General features: G+C 40.1%; 1 protein-coding gene and 1 pseudogene across 1 annotated transcript in view; both read left to right on the top strand.

Annotated features, from left to right (window-relative positions):
* nan (transient receptor potential cation channel subfamily V member nanchung) overlaps positions 1–20000 on the top strand; it is a 208831-nt gene that overhangs the window by 51711 nt on the left and 137120 nt on the right. The gene's annotated exons all lie outside the window — the stretch shown is intronic.
* Positions 17099–17275, top strand: LOC137648941 (U4 spliceosomal RNA; annotated as a pseudogene).

Here is a 20000-nt window from a genome sequence, read left to right as displayed (position 1 = left end):
TACGAATAACGATCTAGGATAAAGTAAGGATTGGTCAGGAAGAGAATTGGGAGAGTTAGGATACTTAAGGATAAGGAGAGGGAGAGGACACATGAGGTGTTAGTAGGAATAAATGGGAGGATAAGTTGGTATAAAATCAGGATGAGGGAAGAGGCAAGGTTATGTTAGTGTGGGATAACGATAAGGTAAAGACAGGGTAGGATAACAGGGATACGGACAAGGCAAGGATTGGCTAGGATAACGTAATATTTAGGATAAGAGGAGGATATCAATCTGGACAAAGCACTGGTAAGGATATAGGAAGATATGTCAGGATATACACGAAGTCAGGATACATAATCGAGATGAGTAACCACATCAGGATAACAACGGGTCGCGCGGATCAATCACAACGTATCTAATCAATAACGGGACTAAAATTCAAATGGCTTAAAGTTGGGAATGGGAAAGGCTAAATGCTGTTGTAAACAGCGAACGATCTCGAAGGAAACAAAGTGGTGAACAACCTAACGACCGCTTCCGCTCAAAACGGTTGTTATAATGCTGGGTGATGTGTTTACATCTCAACGAAAACGGAGATGGACGATTTAAGGGGGGACGCAAGTAAATGGATTCACTTTAATGTGGGTTAATTTCTGAAGGAAAATAGTAATTATTAGCAAGAAATATAGTAATTTATTCATTACTTATTGTATTTGTATTACTGTCTTATTCTTTTTTTTAGATATACTGTAGAAATGTTAACACACTTCCTTAGATTTTTAACCTCCATGATGATAGGAGTTTCACTGACACACACATAATACATACATTATATATATATATATATATATATATATATATATATATATATATATATATATATATATATATATATGTGTGTGTGTGTGTGTGTGTGTGTGTCTGTGTGTGTGTGTGTGTAGAACTTCAAAAGTTCAAACTTGCAGCAAATGTTTTTATATTGAGCAGGCTGATAAGAGTCTTAGTATAGTTCATATATTGGATATCTGTTTTAATGTTGTTACTGTTTTTCAATATTTTATTTTAAATGTTCATTACTTCTCATAAATTTACTTCTTATATCCTTTCCTCACTGGGCTAATTTTCCCTGTTGGAGCCCTTGGGCTTATAGCATCTTGCTTTTCCAACTTGGGTTGTAGCTTAGCTAATAATAATAATAATAATAATAATAATAATAATAATAATAATGTACGCGACCCGTCAATAATAAAGGCTAAATATTTAGATATATATGCATACATGCTTGCATACGCACCTCTGTCACCTAGGTATGACTACTCTCCTCCCCGTTACCCGAGGGACGGGAAGAGAAGAGTCAAATTATATATATATATATATATATATATATATATATATATATATATATATATATATATATATATATATATATATATATATATATATATATATTTGAGGGGATACCTCAACGTGAGGTGAAAAGGTATGTGAATCACTGATCAGCAAAGCTCTACTAGTCAGGGTTACCCATATCCTAGGTTGGCTTGTTGTTAGAGATCAGACGAAAATCTCCCACAATCACCAATCCACACTGGCCAGTGTAGCGATGAAAACATGCCAAACCCTAGACATGAACTAACATGTCTGAGGCCTTTCGTCCTGTAGTGAACTAGAAATGGCTGCATCTGTTGTTGTTGTTGTTATATATAGCCTACATACACAAGTATATATATATATATATATATATATATATATATATATATATATATATATATATATAATGATAAATATTTGCACAATTAAACGTGTTTTTATATTTCAAATATAATATTATATGTGTATGTATATATATATGTATATATATATATATATATATATATATATATATGTGTGTGTGTGTGTGTGTGTGTGTGTCTGCACGAGTACACGTCGAAGTGTGTCTGCATGCATCCATGTTGGTGAACACTACATATACACGCACATATTTCCTTTATTCATTAAAAGGTGAAAATTAATTACAAATCACCTAAATGTTGTTTTTCTTTTGTAAACGTATAAACGTTTTATTTCGAGCAACGCGACTGGTATAAATAGTACCTCGGTTTTTATACAGTTCAATGTATTTGCTTTGAATTCTCTTTGCAACGAAAATATTTCGAAACGTCTTCTTATTACTTTAATTATTTTCTTAGCTAAGCTACATCCCTAATTGAAACAGCAAAATGCTATAAACCCAAGATCTCCGACAGAGAAAATAGCCCAGTGAGGAAAGGAAATAAATAAACGATTTATGAGAAGATTTAGTAGGAATATAAGTCATCATAAGATCATTAATAGCGTATTATAGCTCTTTAATATACAAACAAGGAAGAGAGAATCATGTCAACTATACAATATTTTTGGCCTCAAGCCATGTCGTCCTGATGGAAGTTCCTATAGGGTAGCTTCCTAGGGTATATTACAACTACGGCGATATTCCCAGAGAATTTACCTTAAGGTACCAGAATTCTAACTCCTGGAGCGAGTATCCCTCGTGAAAGGGATATCGCGACATATCAGAGGACGTATTCTAGACACGTCACATGGCAATCTACGACCTGAACAGAGATTTCGTCTCGTAGGAGGTGATTGACGAGATACGAATTCGGGAAAGAAAAAGGGGAGCCGCTCCCAAGGCTTCCCTATCCCCCGATTCGTATGCGTGCCTGGCGCCAATCCTGGCGCCATCTGTATTCCTTTTTGCGTAGCTTAACAACTCGGTGTTTTTTTCTTGTTTTTCTCGCAAATCTTGGATTTATTCAGCTTTTCATGGCTTCTCCGTCTTCGTTGGCCTCGGATAAGTTGAGTATAGTGTCTGTTATGTATAAATGTAGGCTCTTGGTAAAATTTTGAGTGATTAATAGGATTAATCTTTGATACAAGAGCCGTAGCCTACCAGAGGTGTCCTGGACACTGTCACTCGCTAGGTATAAATTAGTTAGTCAGAGTGACATTCCTGGTTGTTTTGCTTTAATAAATTTTAGCTATTTAGCTTTACATAGGATTTCCTTTCGTGCTTAGTATTATTTGGCGAAGTATTCGCCATTCTGGCCTACGCTAGGCCATGTAGCCTAGTCGTTTGGTCCTAGTACTTCATGCATGATTTTGGTTTTTCCGAGTGTAATTAAAATTTTATTGAAGCTTTAGGCTATATTTTATACATTTAAGACTGTGTGGAATATTTCCAAGATTGTATACGTGTGAGTTTCGGTGAATTAGGTAATCGATTCTCTTGGTGCCTAGGCTAATTGCTTATGGAGCCTTAGTATACTTTATCATTCTCCCCGGTTGCTTTCTTTTCTTCGGAGAAGGTATGCAATCCCTTTCCCTCTGTTTAAGCCTTGGGCTTATCCCTAAGTGGTTTTTTCCGAATTTATTTTCGATAAAACTATACTAGGGTGTTACTGTACCTTCCTGTTCCAGTAAGTCTGGTTCAAAGAGGGACAGAACAACAGAGTTTTTAGTCTGAGTCCGTGTTGTCTGGCTTGGGGCAGAGTCTCCCTCGCTGACCTAACACTTACAAAGGGAGCTTAGCTCCCTTAGGTCACTACCGAAGGTTTCTGTAAGTTATGATTCCTTCTTTTGTGATCGACCAGACTAAGTCCTGTTGCTGTTCTCGGGGGAGGATAAGTTCTTCCCTTGGGAGTAGCAACGCCTTCCTTGCTTTGGTGCTCTGGAAGCTGGCAAGTATTGCTGGCCCTTTCCCTTAGATCTCCCTTAGGCTAAGACAAAGTTCTTGGCTGCGGGTGATCTGTCACTAAAGCAAGGTTGGCAGGACCCTCTTGTCCCTTCCCCCTCTATCTCCGTAATGGCCTAGCCATTACTGTACTGTACCTTGCCGGCCGGCAGAGCTGGCCGGCAGGGGTATTACTGTACTGTACGTCATTCTACTTCTGGACCTAGTATAGGTTGGGATGTGGAATTGACTAAGCCCATTGCCGGCCGGCAGAGATGCTGGACGGCAAGGGTCTTATGTTTTCGAGTGCTGCCTGGACCTCTCTTGGTCCCTCATCCATGCCTGCCGGGAGAGCCGGACGGCATTGGTCAAGGAAGCCTGAATTAAGTTTCTCCCCTTCCTTATATGCACTCTTTCGGTTGCCGGGCTTGGGGGGTTGTGTACACTCTTATCCCGGCATCCATTCTATTTTCTTCTAGTGCTGTACCTGTCCCGGCTGCCGGCCTATGAGGCCGGCAGCCGGGCAGGTGTAGTCTTCTGGTTCTTTTGCTGCCGGCTGGCATCGGTCTTGTACCTTTGCCGGCCGGCTTATGTCAGTCTTTGTCTGCCGGTCACCAAGAGTGTGGCCGGCAGCTGGGTACTACCTTGTGTAGTTGCTGGCCGGCAGTCATTGCCGGCCAACACTGGCTGTTGCCGGCCGGCAGCTGCTGCCGACCGGCACAGGCTTTTGAACCAGAGTGCTGCCGCCCTATAGCTGTTAAGTAGTATACTTTAAAGCTAGCTGTGGTGTGTGCCGGCCGGCAAAGGAAGGCCGGCACACATCCTCCTATACTGTACTAGTATTCTTCTGTATAGCATATACAGTAAGAAGAAAACTATAGTAAAGGTTTAGGTACAGCACTGTATCTTCTAACACTATTGTGTTTTCTTGCACAGCCCTTTGCTGTTGCCCTCAGATAGGAAACAGAGTTCTTCCCTGTCTATTATCCAGGATTTTAAAATCATTGCCTAGGTGTGAGCTCCACCTGTTTCCTCTGGAAACCTTGCATTGGTTACTCTAGAAGAGATAAACCATTTTGATTTTATTATCTGGAAGGCTGCAACAATGGGTTGTGAGGGAAACACAAGTGTGTGTCTTTCCTTTATGAATTGTTATGCTATACTATGCATATCCAGTGATACATAATTCACTTGATACTCATGGAAATTTCTTCTCTTTACAGGGGGACCCTCCGAAGTGCGGAAATGTTTTCTGCAATGTCCGCAGCAAGAACCTCTGCGGACATGAGTGTTGTAGGAGACACGCAGCAAGCGCTGTCTCCAAGGATGATCTCCAGTATTGGGACCCTCAGGTATGTACTGTATGCACTAACCTGATTACTGAGGCTTTTGATTCCCCTAGAACGGCGGAATCAAGGGATATAGCAAGGGAAAAGCTTCGTACTTGGGTAAGGGGCTTCAAGAAGAACACCTCTGGCCCTTATCTTCCAAGTGAGAAGATGAGGGCGTATCTTTTTCCCCAGGCATCAGCTGAGGCAGTGATTCCCCAGCCTCAAGAGGAGATCCCTCAAGATCAAGTCCAGGTGGACGAGGAAGTCGCAGATGCGATGCAAGACATCCAGTTGTGTGACAGGATGTCTGACCTGGACGAACGTTTGGAAGAAGACCTCCTGGCAGAAGGTCAGGATCAAGTTCAAACCCCGGATGTCGTAGAGGATGAGGTCGACGAGGTGTCGGCTACTCCGGTTCAGATGCCGGAGCCTATCCCCTCAACATCGGCTGGTCTCCCAGTAGAACTGGGACAGGCCCTCTCTTCGATTGTTGGAATGATCCAACAAATGCAGAAGGAGAATCAAGAGAAGGCGGCTGCAATGGAACTGCGTATGCAGTCCCTAGCAGAATCACATGGGCCCCAGAAAAGGCTCAATGTGAAAGACCTTCCCATATGCTCAGATGCTAACCCATGGAGGTATGCTGAGCACATGCCGATGACGACTGGAAAGATCGTCATCTCGGATAAGCTGGGTTCAGTTCCCCTAGAGGAGGTAGAATTCTGGACCAGCAAGGCATCATATCCGGACTGCTATGTCCGGCTGAGAAAAGAACCAGCTTCAAGGGAGGAGACAGAGCCGAAGGAGGTCATTATTATGGACCACGCTAAGGCTCAAGCCCTACTTTCATCCTCGATGAAAGAGAGGGGCTTCTCTAATTCGAAGGTAGCTGCATTGAGCAAGAAGCTCCCTTCTTTTGTGTCCTCTCCTGATAGAGCCTTCCCCTTTTTACAAAAAGGGTTTGCGGCTGTCCTAAAGGCAGTCGAGGCCGGCAAGCCTTGCCCCTCCCTGGAGGAGTGTAAACCCTTGTCGCTGGCTCTGCCTATGGACCACAAAGACTGGAAGGATGTCCATCTGATATTCTCAGTGGGAAAGTTGGAGGCTGATATTGCCGGACGGCAATTCGGCGAGGACCTCCCCAAGCTGTCCGAATCTCTTTTACGAAGAGAGTTCGAGACCAAAGAAAGACTGGCTGCCTCAATGTCTCATCAGACTACTCTTGAGACAATGGCAAGTGACCCTAAGGTCCATGAAATGTTCATGGTAGTGGCTAAGTCTCACCTAGCCACAGTGACGAAGGACCTTTATGGCTTCATCAAGGCAAGGAGAGCTTGCAGGGAGTTCGTGTTCACCGGGGCTTCGGTGAGACACGAACCAAGGAAATTAATCTCCTCCAACATTTGGGGAAAAGACCTTTTCCCTACCGATGTGGTCAAAGAGGTTGTTGATAAGGCCGCCGTGGAGAATAGAAACCTTCTCCAGAAGTGGGGCCTGGCTATTAAAAGAAAATCTTCCCCGGATGAGGGTCCTCAACCAAAGAGGAAGAATATGAGGACTAGGCTACCATCTCGGCCAGCCAAGCCTTATAGACAGCAACAGCAACTGCAATTGCCTTTGCCTCCAGTGCCCCAGATGGTGGCACAAACCCCGACTGCTTTTCAGTGGGTACCCCAGGCTGTGCCAGGTCAGTCAACCACATTCGCCCCAACGTTCGAAGGACAGTCTTCTTCCTTTCGTGCAAAACCTAGAGGAGCAGCCAGAGGCTCGTCTAGGCGCCCCTCAAGGGGAAGGGGATTCAGAGGTGGTCGTGGTCAGGGAGGCAAGACCTCAGGACGGCAGTCCAAGTGAAATGATACCGGTAGGAGGGAGACTGATGAAATTTTGGGATCGCTGGACCTTCGATCCCTGGGCCCAAAGCCTACTCAAGAATGGACTGGGTTGGAGCTGGTACAGCACTCCACCCCCATGCCTTCGGTTTTTCCAACACTCCACCCCCGTTTTGGAGGAGGACGTTCAAGAACTGTTGGAGAAAAATGTGATCCGAAAGGTGAAGTCCATCAAATTCCAAGGGAGGCTGTTTTGTGTTCCCAAGAAAGACTCGGAAAAGCTCAGAGTCATTCTGGACTTGTCACCACTCAACAAGTTCATAGTGAATTGCAAATTCAAGATGCTAACACTGCAACACATAAGGACCTTACTGCCCAAGAGGGCATACTCAGTCTCTATAGACTTGTCAGACGCCTATTGGCACATTCCAATCAGCCGTCGACTCTCCCCCTACCTAGGGTTCAGGCTACAACGGAAACTGTACGCCTTCAGAGCCATGCCATTCGGGCTAAACATAGCCCCAAGGATTTTCACGAAGCTTGCGAGCGCAGCTCTCAAACAATTACGCCTAAAGGGAATTCAGGTAGTAGCCTACCTGGACGACTGGCTGGTGTGGGCAGCATCCGAGACCGAATGCTTGCAAGCTTCCAGTCAGGTGATCCAGTTCCTAGAGTACCTAGGCTTCAAGATCAACAAGAAAAAGTCTCGACTTTCTCCATCCCAAAAGTTCCAGTGGCTGGGAATCCACTGGGACCTTTTGTCACACAGTTTCTCCATCCCGACGAAGAAAAGGAAGGAGATAGCGGGCTCTGTCAAGAGACTTCTAGATTCCGAAAGGATATCAAGACGCGAACAGGAGAGGGTACTAGGCTCTCTCCAGTTTGCTTCAGTGACAGACCCAGTGCTAAGAGCACAGCTAAAGGATGCAACCGGAGTTTGGAGAAGGTATGCATCAAACGCGCGAAGAAACCTGAGAAGACCAGTGCCGCCTCGGCTACGTACTCTTCTCAGACCTTGGTCCCAAGCCAGACATCTAAAGAAGTCGGTTCTTCTTCAGCCACCTCCCCCGTCGATGACGATTCACTCAGACGCCTCAAAGGAGGGATGGGGAGGTCACTCTCATCGGAAAAAAGTCCAGGGGACTTGGTCCAAGCTATTCAGGACCTTTCATATAAACTTTCTAGAAGCTATGGCAGTGCTCCTTACCTTAAAGAAAGTCTCCCCGCGTCACTCGATCCACATAAGATTGGTGATGGACAGCGAGGTGGTTGTGAGATGCTTGAATCGACAAGGGTCGAGGTCACCACCTCTCAACCAAGTGATGTTAGCCATTTTCCGATTGGCGGAAAAGAAGAAGTGGTACCTGTCGGCAGTTCACCTTCAAGGAGTCCGCAATGTGACAGCGGACGCTCTATCCAGGTTCACACCGATAGAGTCGGAATGGTCCTTAGACGCAGGATCATTTTCCTTCATTCTGAATCAAGTCCCAGAACTGCAAATAGACCTCTTTGCGACGAAAGACAACAAGAAGTTGCCCCTGTACGTGTCCCCGTACGAGGACCCCTTAGCGGAAGCAGTGGACGCAATGTCCCTCGACTGGAACAGATGGTCCAGAATTTATCTGTTCCCTCCTCACAACCTTCTGTTGAGGGTCCTCAACAAACTGAGATCCTTCAAGGGGGTAGCGGCAATAGTGGCCCACAATTGGGCGAACAGTATGTGGTTCCCCTTGGCGTTGGAACTACAGATGAAGTTCGTGCCGCTACCACATCCAGTTCTGACCCAGCGAGTCCAGAAGTCGACTGTCTGCGCTTCATTACAGAAAACCCAGACCCTGCAGCTAATGATTTTCTCGCCCTAGCGGTGAGAAAGCGTTTCGAAAGCCAGCATAGACTTCCTAGAGGAATACAAGTGCAAATCGACTAGAAGGCAATATGAGTCATCTTGGAGAAAATGGGTGGCCTTTGTAAAGGCAAAGAATCCGCAGGAGATCTCAACAGACTTCTGCTTATCTTTCTTCATCCACCTCCATGGTCAAGGGTTGGCAGCTAACACGATTTCAGTGTGTAAATCTGCTTTGATGAGACCCATTTTATTTGCCTTCCAGATCGACCTAGGTAACGAGATCTTTAATAAAGTTCCGAAAGCCTGCGCTAGGCTCAGACCTTCAGCACCCCCAAAGCCCATCTCATGGTCTTTAGACAAAGTTCTTCATTTCGCCTCCCTGTTGAGCAATGAAGAATGTGCGTTAAAGGATTTGACGCAAAAAGTTATTTTCCTATTTGCACTCGCGTCCGGGGCCAGGGTTAGTGAGACCGTAGCCCTCTCGAGAGAGGCAGGTCGTGTTCAGTTCCTGGATGGGGGGGAGCTGAACCTGTTTCCGGATCCTACGTTTCTCGCCAAGAATGAGTTACCCACCAACAGGTGGGGTCCCTGGAGAATCTGCCCTCTGAAAGAAGATGCATCTCTATGTCCAGTAGAATGCCTAAAGGTCTATCTTCGTAGAACTTCAGACTTCAAGGGTGGTCAACTATTCAGGGGAGAAACATCAGGCTCAAATTTATCTCTGAATCAACTCAGAGCGAAAACCACATATTTTATTCGCAGAGCGGATCCTGACAGTACACCCGCAGGTCACGATCCGAGGAAAGTTGCCTCATCCCTAAATTTCTTTAATTGTATGGATTTTGAACATCTCCGTTCATACACGGGCTGGAAGTCTTCCAGGGTGTTCTTTCGCCACTATGCGAAGCAAGTAGAGGAACTTAAGAGATCTGTGGTAGCAGTGGGTCGTGTAGTTAACCCTACTGTTCAACTCTCCGAGGAACAGTGGTCTTAATTGGGACGATTAAGTCCAGGGTGAGTGTGTAGGTACATACTGTACTACAAACTAAATAAGGGCACCAAGTGCCCATATAGACTGTTCCTTCTTTCAAAGGTGAACCTAGCATAAGTTCAGACATGTGTGCCAAGCGTTTCTAACGCTAATGTGATTGATTTGTAATACAGACTTTTTATGACTTGATACCTTGGTATCTTATTAAAGTGGTGTTTAATGGTTTTTCTTTCAGATAAACAAGTTCTGTTTACTATCATACTTATGCTTAAAGTTTTGGGTTATCCTCTTTTATATAAATATATATATTTGTTGTTAACCTGTCTGTTTATTATCTGTCAATAAACTTGTTCTTGAGAACCTTGCGTCTCTTTCACCTGTGTCAATTTATTGGTATAATTGAGCATTTTAATTCTATGTATCTTATCTGGGATAATTCTGATAGAATTGTTCTGTTATGCAAGCTATGTTGCATTGGTTTATGTAAGTCCCCTAATGGGAGGACTCCGTCCCATAAAGGGACGAGGGCGGTTTTATTAGTTTCTTCCTGTGCGGATATAAACCTTTGTCCAATACAAGTATTGTGCGGATTACTGGTCAATATATTGACGCAGTGGTTCTATACAAACTATGCTTTACTTAATATAGGGCGAGACCACTATATTAGCTTGCCTGGTATTCATACATAGATATATGTACTCTTCGAGACTTTCCAGAGTCTAGTAGGACTCTTCCCTGTAGGGGGCAGGAAGCTCTAACATAGTTTATAGTTAGTTGAAAAGATGTATAACGGTAACATCTTAGGTCTCTAGGTCTAGTCGACCGGGAATAAATACCTCCGGGGAGTACGGCACGTTCTGAGAATCCACAGATACAGTAATGCTCTGGTACACTTCCATCAGGACGACATGGCTTGAGCCCAAAAAACGGATTTTGAGCGAAGCGAAAAATCTATTTTTGGGTGAGATAGCCATGTCGTCCTGATGGACCCGCCCTTGCCTTTCTAAGAAAGGGCTGTAGGACCCCTCCCTACATACAGTATCTGTAGCACCTCGTGTACGCTACAAGGAATACAGATGGCGCCAGGATTGGCGCCAGGCACGCATACGAATCGGGGGATAGGGAAGCCTTGGGAGCGGCTCCCCTTTTTCTTTCCCGAATTCGTATCTCGTCAATCACCTCCTACGAGACGAAATCTCTGTTCAGGTCGTAGATTGCCATGTGACGTGTCTAGAATACGTCCTCTGATATGTCGCGATATCCCTTTCACGAGGGATACTCGCTCCAGGAGTTAGAATTCTGGTACCTTAAGGTAAATTCTCTGGGAATATCGCCGTAGTTGTAATATACCCTAGGAAGCTACCCTATAGGAACTTCCATCAGGACGACATGGCTATCTCACCCAAAAATAGATTTTTCGCTTCCCTCAAAATCCGTTAAAATCACTCGCTGCAAGTTTGATCTTCTGAAGTTCCACCGATTCAACTGCCTGTTTAGGAAGATCATTCCACAATCTGTTCATACCCGGAATAAAACTCTAAGAATACTGTGTAGTGTTGAGTTCTATGAAGAAGAGGGCAATACTTTTATAATTAACTACATACCCAATACTGCGTACAGGAAGGTATAGCTTTGGAAAGATCCAAATGCAAAAGATTGTCATAATTATGAAAAAATCTTATGCAACATATATAAAAAACTAACTTAGCGACATTGCCAGAGATCAATATCCAGATTAGGAATAAAAAATCTAATAAACCGTTACTTTTAGTCCAACAAATTGAAAATGGAGTCAGCAGAATAATAATCGAAGTAATGTAGAATGTAATAATAAAAAAAATCTTCAGGATACATTGATCACCGAAAATCTTGAAAGACTTTCACAATAAATCAGTTTTTTTTGTGCAATTGAAAAAAAAAAAACGACCAAACTTTTTTCTCAAAAGTGAATTTACTATCAAGAATAACCTCAATAATCTTATAGGAGTTGTATATAGTAAAAAATAAAAACATTATCAATGTAAATATCTGGATGTTGAGGAGCCACTGTCCTCGACCTAATTAAAATCAAACTTTTGAGTTTTGTTAGGACTCTACTACAAGCCCCATAGTTTACACTATGTACTATTTTTAGCTAGATCTCTAGTTAGGGATTCAGAAGCCCCAGGTAGAAATTAAAGAGATGAAATTGAAGCAAACAAGATTGATTACTAGGTCAAATCACATATCATGCGTATACAGTATAAAAGGTTAAGGGCCAAGAACACTACCCTGAGGAACACCAGATATTACATTCCCATACTCACTATGGTGCCCATCAACAACTACCGTTTGCAATCTATAACTTAAAAATCAAATAATAATATCAGGAAAAGACCAACCTACTCCTAGATTTTTTAGTTGCAAAGCAAGGATCTCATGATTAACACAGTCAAAGACACCACTAAAATCAAGGCTAATCATAAGAATTTTCTGACCACAATCAAGGGATTTCTTTCCAACATTAGAGACTGTAAGAAGGACATCACATTCTTCGAGGCTTTGCGAAAGCAAAACTGCAAACTAGGGGATATATCATTACCTGCCGCGTACCTATTTACGCGTTTTGTCAAAAGGTGTTCAACAATTTGAGATATGGGACCTAAGGAAATTGGGCGGTAATCAGCCGGGCTAGAGATACCACAAACATATTTACAAAATGAAGTAACACTACTAATTCTCCAACAAGTGCAAAAAGAACCCCTTCTTACCAACTTGGGAAAAATAGCAGAAAACCCAGGAATTAGGAAATCACCGGTCTTTATATATATATATATATATATATATATATATATGTATATATATATATATATATATATACATATATATATATATATATATACATATATATATATATATATATATATATATATATATACTATTTGGGTTCCACCTTCAAAGGAATCAATGTCTATCAAGGACTGAAAAGCTAAGCTAGTTAGTTTAGCCTTAGGAAAACAGGAATGAGGACGATCAAGTTTATCATTACCCTGCTTACTGTCACACACAGCAACCAAAGGGGTTGCGTTTTGCTTTGGGCAGTGAGTGACAGAGCCACTTGGCATAAGTAAAGGAGAAGCTGTTAAGTCTACACCAAAGAGTGCAGATTTAAGGGTATCCCACCACGTATGTTCCTGCGTTGTACCAGAACGGGTTTCTTTTATGGTCAGATTTAATGAAAGAATTATCAAGTTGGATAAAATTTAATGAAAGAATGATCTAGTTATAGAAAGCTTCGCACGAATATGACTTAAAGTAACACCTTGTGCATAAATATGTTTTAAATTCAGGTCTGTATTTATACCTTTATCGTAAACGGATGAAATGCAATTAATCTTGAAGTTATGATAAAACAGACATACTAAGGTGTACGTTATTGTTAATGTTATTATTATTATTACTAGCTAAGCTACCACCCTAGTTAGAAAAGCAAGATGCTATAAGACCAAGGGCTCCAACAGGGAACAATAGACCAGTGAGGAAAGGAAATAAGCAAATAAATAAATGATGAGAACAAATTAACAATAAATCATTTTGGAAATAGTAACAACGTCAAAACACCCTGAACTACAGATTAGTACATTTAGTACATGTACAATAAGCATCTTTTTACTAATACCTTGAATAACAGGTGACATTTAACAAGGCCTTCCTTCTGACGACTTATCCAGCCGGAGAGCTATCAGCGGCCTGAAATGATTACTTTGATTATAATAAGGACAAACAGCTTGACTTTCAGTTCGGATTTCGTCACCTAAGCGGAAATGCTTCCTTGGCTGAACTACCATATTTACTTATAATTAGCAACACGAGGGAAATGAAGTTGTGATTATGGTGAGATTTCGTCCATTATCTATTCGTTATACAACCTTCACACGCCCACACACCATACTGACTGGTCTTCTTTTCTCGCTCCTTATTATTATTATAATTATTATTATTATTATTGAGTTAAAAGTAATGGCTGCATCGGCAGAGTTTATTTTCTTATCCAATTTTTCTATTTTCCGGATAATTCTCTTCTCTAGAGCGCTGCAATCAGCCAGCAGACTTGAAAAATTCATCACCCGCAAAGGCGGCCAGTTCACTACGGTGCTTCCCCGTCAGGCTCCGAACAGCTTCCGTGAGTGGAAGCCAAGCCGGTTCTGCCGGGGTGCTCTTCACCGAGTGTCCCGCGCGGCCGGCCAGTTCACTACGACTGATGAATTTTTCAAGTCTGCTGGCTGATTGCATCGCTCTAGAGAAGAGAATTATCCGGAAAATAGAAAAATTGGATAAGAAAATAAACTCTGCCGATGCAGCCATTACTTTTAACTCGACCTGCCTAAAAAAGGGTCTCCTACCACGATATTATTATTATTATTATTATTATTATTATTATTATTATTATTATTATTATTATTACTATTATTATTATTATTATTATTATTGAATTCATGAAAATTATTATCATTAATGAATTCATGAAAATAATCATCATTATTGAAATCATGAAAATTATCATTATTGAATTCATGAAAATTATCATTATTGAATTCATGAAAATTATTATTATTATTATTATTATCATTATTATTATTATTTCTATTATTATTATTATTATTATTATTATTATTATTATCATTATTATTATTATTATTATTATTAAAATTAATTAGTATGATTGTTACATTTTACAACAGACATGACGGAGTACCTTCCTTTTGTAGATAATCTTCAATAAAAACGGAATGTTTCAATATATTGTTTTTTTTTTTTTTTCTCGCGTGTACCTCAGGCAAGCTATAGGTAATAAATACCATGCTTAAATAGATTAGTTTAGTTTGTGGCCTACTGTCTGCACTCAGGCATACTATTCTATCTTAATTTTCTTCCTCTTGTATTTTTAAGTCTTTATAGTTTATATATGAAAGATCTAATTTAATGTTGCTACTGTTCCTAAAATATATTGTTTTGATAGTTCATTATTTCTTTTATTTATTTTTTTTCCCATGTTTTCTTTTCTCACTGGGCTACTTTTCCCTGTTGGAGCCCTTGGGCTTACAGCAACTTGCTTTTCCAGCTTAGCTTGTAATAATAATAATGATAATAATAATAATAATAATAATAATAATAATAATAATAATAATAATAATAATAATAATAATAATAATAATGATGAAAGCTTCGGCACACTGCATGCATATATACACAAATACATTTATAAATGACGTCCATTATCACTATTCATTTTGAGTTGTCTCAAAAAAAAAGAAAAAAAGATCACAATGAATATTGTTTCTAATTAAAAGACTCTTAAGCTACAACACAATCGACACCTTCAGCCATCCATTCACGAGGAAAAGAAATTTTCAAGAATTCTCATTAAAGATTCCTACTTTTTAATGATTTTAATCTTTGACATTTGTATCCAGGATAAGTATTTGTGACTATCCAATCATATACAAAGCTTCGATACTTCTCGATTTCATCTGGTACATTTTAAAACATCATCTCCTCCTACGCCTATCGACGCAAAATACCTCGGTTACATTTCGCCAATCGTCTCCATCTTGATGTTTCAAATTAATACTTCTCCATTCATCATCTCCGGCTTCAAGCTTCATAGTCCTCAGCAATGCAGGCCTGGGTCTTCCAACTCTTCTAGCGCCTTGTGGAGCCCAATTGAAAGTTTGGTGAACTAATCTCTCTTGGGGAGTGCGAAGAGCATGTCCAAACCATCTCCATCTACCCTTCACCATGATCTCATCCACATATGACACTCGAGTAAGCTCTCTTATAGTTTCACCTCTAATCCTGTCCTGCCATCTATCTTCCAATATTCTTCTGAGAGCTTTGTTCTCAAATCTACAAAATCTATTGGATATTGTTTCATTGTTATACCACGACTCATATCCATACCTTAATGCCGATCTCACTAAACTGATATATAGCCCGATTTTGATATGTAATTTCAGACGATTTGATTTCCAAATTTTACTTAACATTCGAGATCATAAATTTTGGTTTTGGTTTCCCATTTCTTTCGTAGCTACACTATCAACCGTGTTACTCACTATTTATGATAATTGTTAGAAATAATGTTTCAAGATGAGGATTATGACTTATGTCTTAAAAAGTTAAATTCATTACGATGATATGAGAAGTTATAGTATTATTTATATTTATCATTATTAACATTAGGATATTGTTATGGTAACGTCCCTGGCTGGTGAACGCTAGATTGGGGTTCGAATCCGCTTAAACTCGTTAGTTTCTTTGGTCGCTTCAACCTCACCAACCCCACATTGGAAGAGCCTATAGGTCTGTCTGCTGATCATCCGTATATATAGTCTGTCTCTAGGTCATTGTCCTGCTTCCTAGGACAATGTCACTGTCCCTTCCCTCTGCCATTCATGAGAGGCTTTTAAAACTTTAGTTGCTCAGTCATATCTATGTCAATAACGCAAATCAATTGTGATTTCTATTGAATCTACTAGATCTAATACGGTGAGAGAAAATATTTTCCGATGTAGGAAATCAAGAAGGCTATAGAAGTTTCTGGAAGGAATAAAATAAATCATACGTGGAGGTTGGATAGGGTGTGACATCATTTGAGACTAGCCTCGATTCCGAATTTTTTTTAAATCTTAGTAAATAAGGATTTCTTTGTGAAGGTGGTTTTAACCACCAAGCCCACTCTCCATCAAGCTAAGACCACGGAAGACCAGGCAATGGCTGCTGATGACTCCGCAGGTAGACCTATAGGCCACAAAACACACAGCCCCATCCTCAGGTCACAGAGATGGCGAGGTTATACACACTACAAAAAACTATAGCGCTTAAGCGGGACTCGAACCCCAGACCGACAAATCACCTGGTAGGGACGTTTCCAATAGGACGACATAACTATAAATAGACAATGATACTTAATTACTTTACTTTGAAGGCTGCTTTTCCGGTCCTATACAGCAGGGGAACCCCACTCTCTACAGGACCCCCACTGTTGTTTTACCTTGTTCGTTCAGAGTGTTTAACATTTCATATTATACATTGTTCATTTACTGTTAAATCGTCACTGTCAAAAGACTCGCGAAATAAGAAAGTCTTCAGTTTCCTCTTGAAAGCCTTAATGTCTTCAATCATTAGAATGTTTCGTGGGAGCTTATTATATAGTCTCGGGGCGCATATTTAAAGGCTCTGGAGCCTAAAGTAGACATATATCATTATCCATCTGGTTTTTCTAATCCCTTGGTGTTTCAGTGAAATATTGAAATATTTTACACCACGTAAAATAAAAAGATGAATAGACGTACGCGTGCAAATGGGAGTTAGGCTGGGCAGGGCAAGGCAAGGCAGGGTAACATTTCTTGTAATTTTGTTGATGTAAGGACCTTTGCGCAGTGGCAGTATCGTAACCAATGAGGGCTAGCCGAGGTGCGATTATTGCTAGTTGATCTTAGTGTATCCCTACGAGTTTCACAGTTGTCAATACTTTAGATACTGACCCTTAATTTTCAATAAAGAGTAGACAAAGTGGGATTTTTAAATTTTTATTTTTTCTAACAACTTTTATTTAATGAAAACACTTTTTCTTAATAAAACCACATCCTTTGACACAACGTTTCTCTCTTCTTCATCACTTTATTTGCTTTATAATCTTTATTTCATCACTCACACTTGCACCGTGCAGAATAGGAAACAATTCCATCAGCAAACGAGGTTGGAAGGAGGTTATGTTTGTGTGTTTGTTTGTGTGTGAACAGCTTCCTGACTACAATTTTAATTGTAATGAAACTTGCAGGGATCAACGACTATGCAAAAAGCTGGAAATTATTAAAATTTGGAAGATCACGGTGAAAGGTCAAGGTCACAGTCATGTAAAATGTTCAATTCACGTAATCAGCCTTAAGTTTGGACATCGTCGTCACAGAGACTTCAAACTTGGTTCACATTTGAGTGTATGAAAATCCGCGCCAATTGATAAATGATAAGTTCAAAGATCAAGGTCAATCAAAATGTCATGAAATAAGCTGCCGCAGCGGAGGTATGTGCTCTACTGAGTGCCCCTCTAGTTGACAGCTGTTTCTCCAAAATTTACCTGTTTATAGTAGTTTGTATCTTCCTATATTCATTTTCCGATCAGGCCGTTTATAATAATAAATCTACGCATGTTTTAGTGTAGGTATGCGGTACTTCAAAAGCGTAGGTTATTCCACAAAACAAGAGAGGATCTCATTTTAATAAATGTTCGCTCGCATCCTTAATAACATTTGATATGTATTGATTAAAAGGGGAAAATAGTTTCTTAGTGCTTTCATTGCTACGTGGGACTCATATTCATAAAGATGGGATAGCTCATCATTCATTAAATTCTAAAAGTATATAGTATAAATATAGAGTATAACGCAATGGTAATAATCATAGACGTGTATTGTTGGAGTTAATATCTAAGGGTAATGCACGCCTTGTCTAGAACGAAATAGACGGACGATAGAAAACTATCCGAATATACCTTTGAGCTAGGGGTTTGAGTCATCAGTAACCATTATCTGGCACTCTCTGGTCCACCTTGACGAAGTGGAGCCTTGGGCGCTGATCATATGTACATATGGTTTGTCTCTATGACATTGTCCTGTCTCTTGCTTCTGCCATACATAATTGACATTTAAACCGTTAAACGCTGACATTTTCTCACACAAGAAAGAGCTATTTCGATAGGTTTGTATTTGAAAACAATTCATAATTATTGGTCGTTGATAGAAGAATAATCAATAAGATTAAGTCATTTAATCTAGTACTAGATTAAGTAATGATGATTGACTTTTAATTTATTGTTTGAAAATAAAAGTATCAAGAGTTGGGAGAACTTCATCGTGTTCAAGCAGGTGATAGTATGTATAGTATATAATTTGTAGACCTTCTCTTTTAATGAAAAATATTCCCGGCTATTAAATACTAAGACTTATCAAACCTGAAGCAATGTCTAATGGTAATAACTGTTCTACACATTATCTAACATTAACCATGCTTTATGGAGGGCGAGTTTTATAACTATTTTCCTTAATTTCATTCTCTGATAATAGTTTTAATTGGCATTTCACTGCAAAGAAACCTTATTTTTCCTTCTCTAAAACTTCACTACTAATCTTGAACTAATGATAATAATAATATTAGCAATGGTAATAATAAATAATAAAAATAATAAAGCTATATTTCATCATCATCATCTCCTCCTACGCATATTGAAGCAAAGGGCCTCGGTTAGATTTCGCCAGTCGTCTCTATCTTGAGCTTTTAATTCAATACTTCTCCATTCATCATCATCTACTTCGCGCTTCAGACCTCGGTTATGTAGGTCTGGGTCTTTTAACTATTCTAGTGCCTTGTGGAGCCCAGATGAACGTTTAGTGAACTAATCTCTCTTAGGGATGCGAAATGCATGACCAAACCATCTCCATCTACCCCTCATCCTGATCTCATCCACATATGGCACTCGAGTATTCTCTTATAGTTTCATTTCTAATCCTGTCCTGCCATGTAACTCCCTTCTGATGGCTTTGTTCTCAAATCTACAAAATCTATTGGAGATTGTTCCCTTGTCATGCTATGACTGATGTCCATAGAGTAACACCGATCTCACTAAACTGATATATAAAGCTATATAAGTAAATCTATATTCACCTCACTTTTATCATCGCACCACATTCAAATTTAAAAAGTTCTCGCGTTATAATGAGATTAAATAGCAATCATTGTAATCAGTCAATCGCAGCAGACAGTAGCATGACATAATAAAGTATTCCACAAATGGGTATCGATTTATATTAGAATTTGGCAATATTTATAGCGCTGAGAGAGAGAGAGAGAGAGAGAGAGAGAGAGAGAGCGATTGGGGCTTTACTTCAATTGAGGTCCTCTCTCGTTTGAAATTGTATAAAGCTAAAGAAATATTATCAATGCAGAGATCTGGATATTGAGGAGTCACTGTCCTACCTATTTACAGCCATATTTTGAGTTCTGTTAGGCTTCAACCTAATGCCCCATGTATTAATTTTAACTGTCTCTATCAAGAGATTCAGCAACCCAAGATCTACAATCAGGCAATGAAATTGAGGCAAAGAGAGTAGCATTATCTGCATATGCGAACCTCATATTAGGTGTAAAAAGTATGAAAAGTAATGGGACAAGAACACTACACGAAAGAACATTAGATATTATATTCCTATAGTCGCTATGGAGCTCAACAACAACTCTTTGTAATCCATTACTTAAAATGATACAAAAAAAGACC

Source organism: Palaemon carinicauda, chromosome 10 (assembly GCF_036898095.1).
Source record: "Palaemon carinicauda isolate YSFRI2023 chromosome 10, ASM3689809v2, whole genome shotgun sequence".
In the NCBI taxonomy this organism is placed as follows: Eukaryota; Metazoa; Arthropoda; class Malacostraca; order Decapoda; family Palaemonidae; genus Palaemon; species Palaemon carinicauda.
This window is presented reverse-complemented; position numbering and strand designations above follow the sequence as displayed.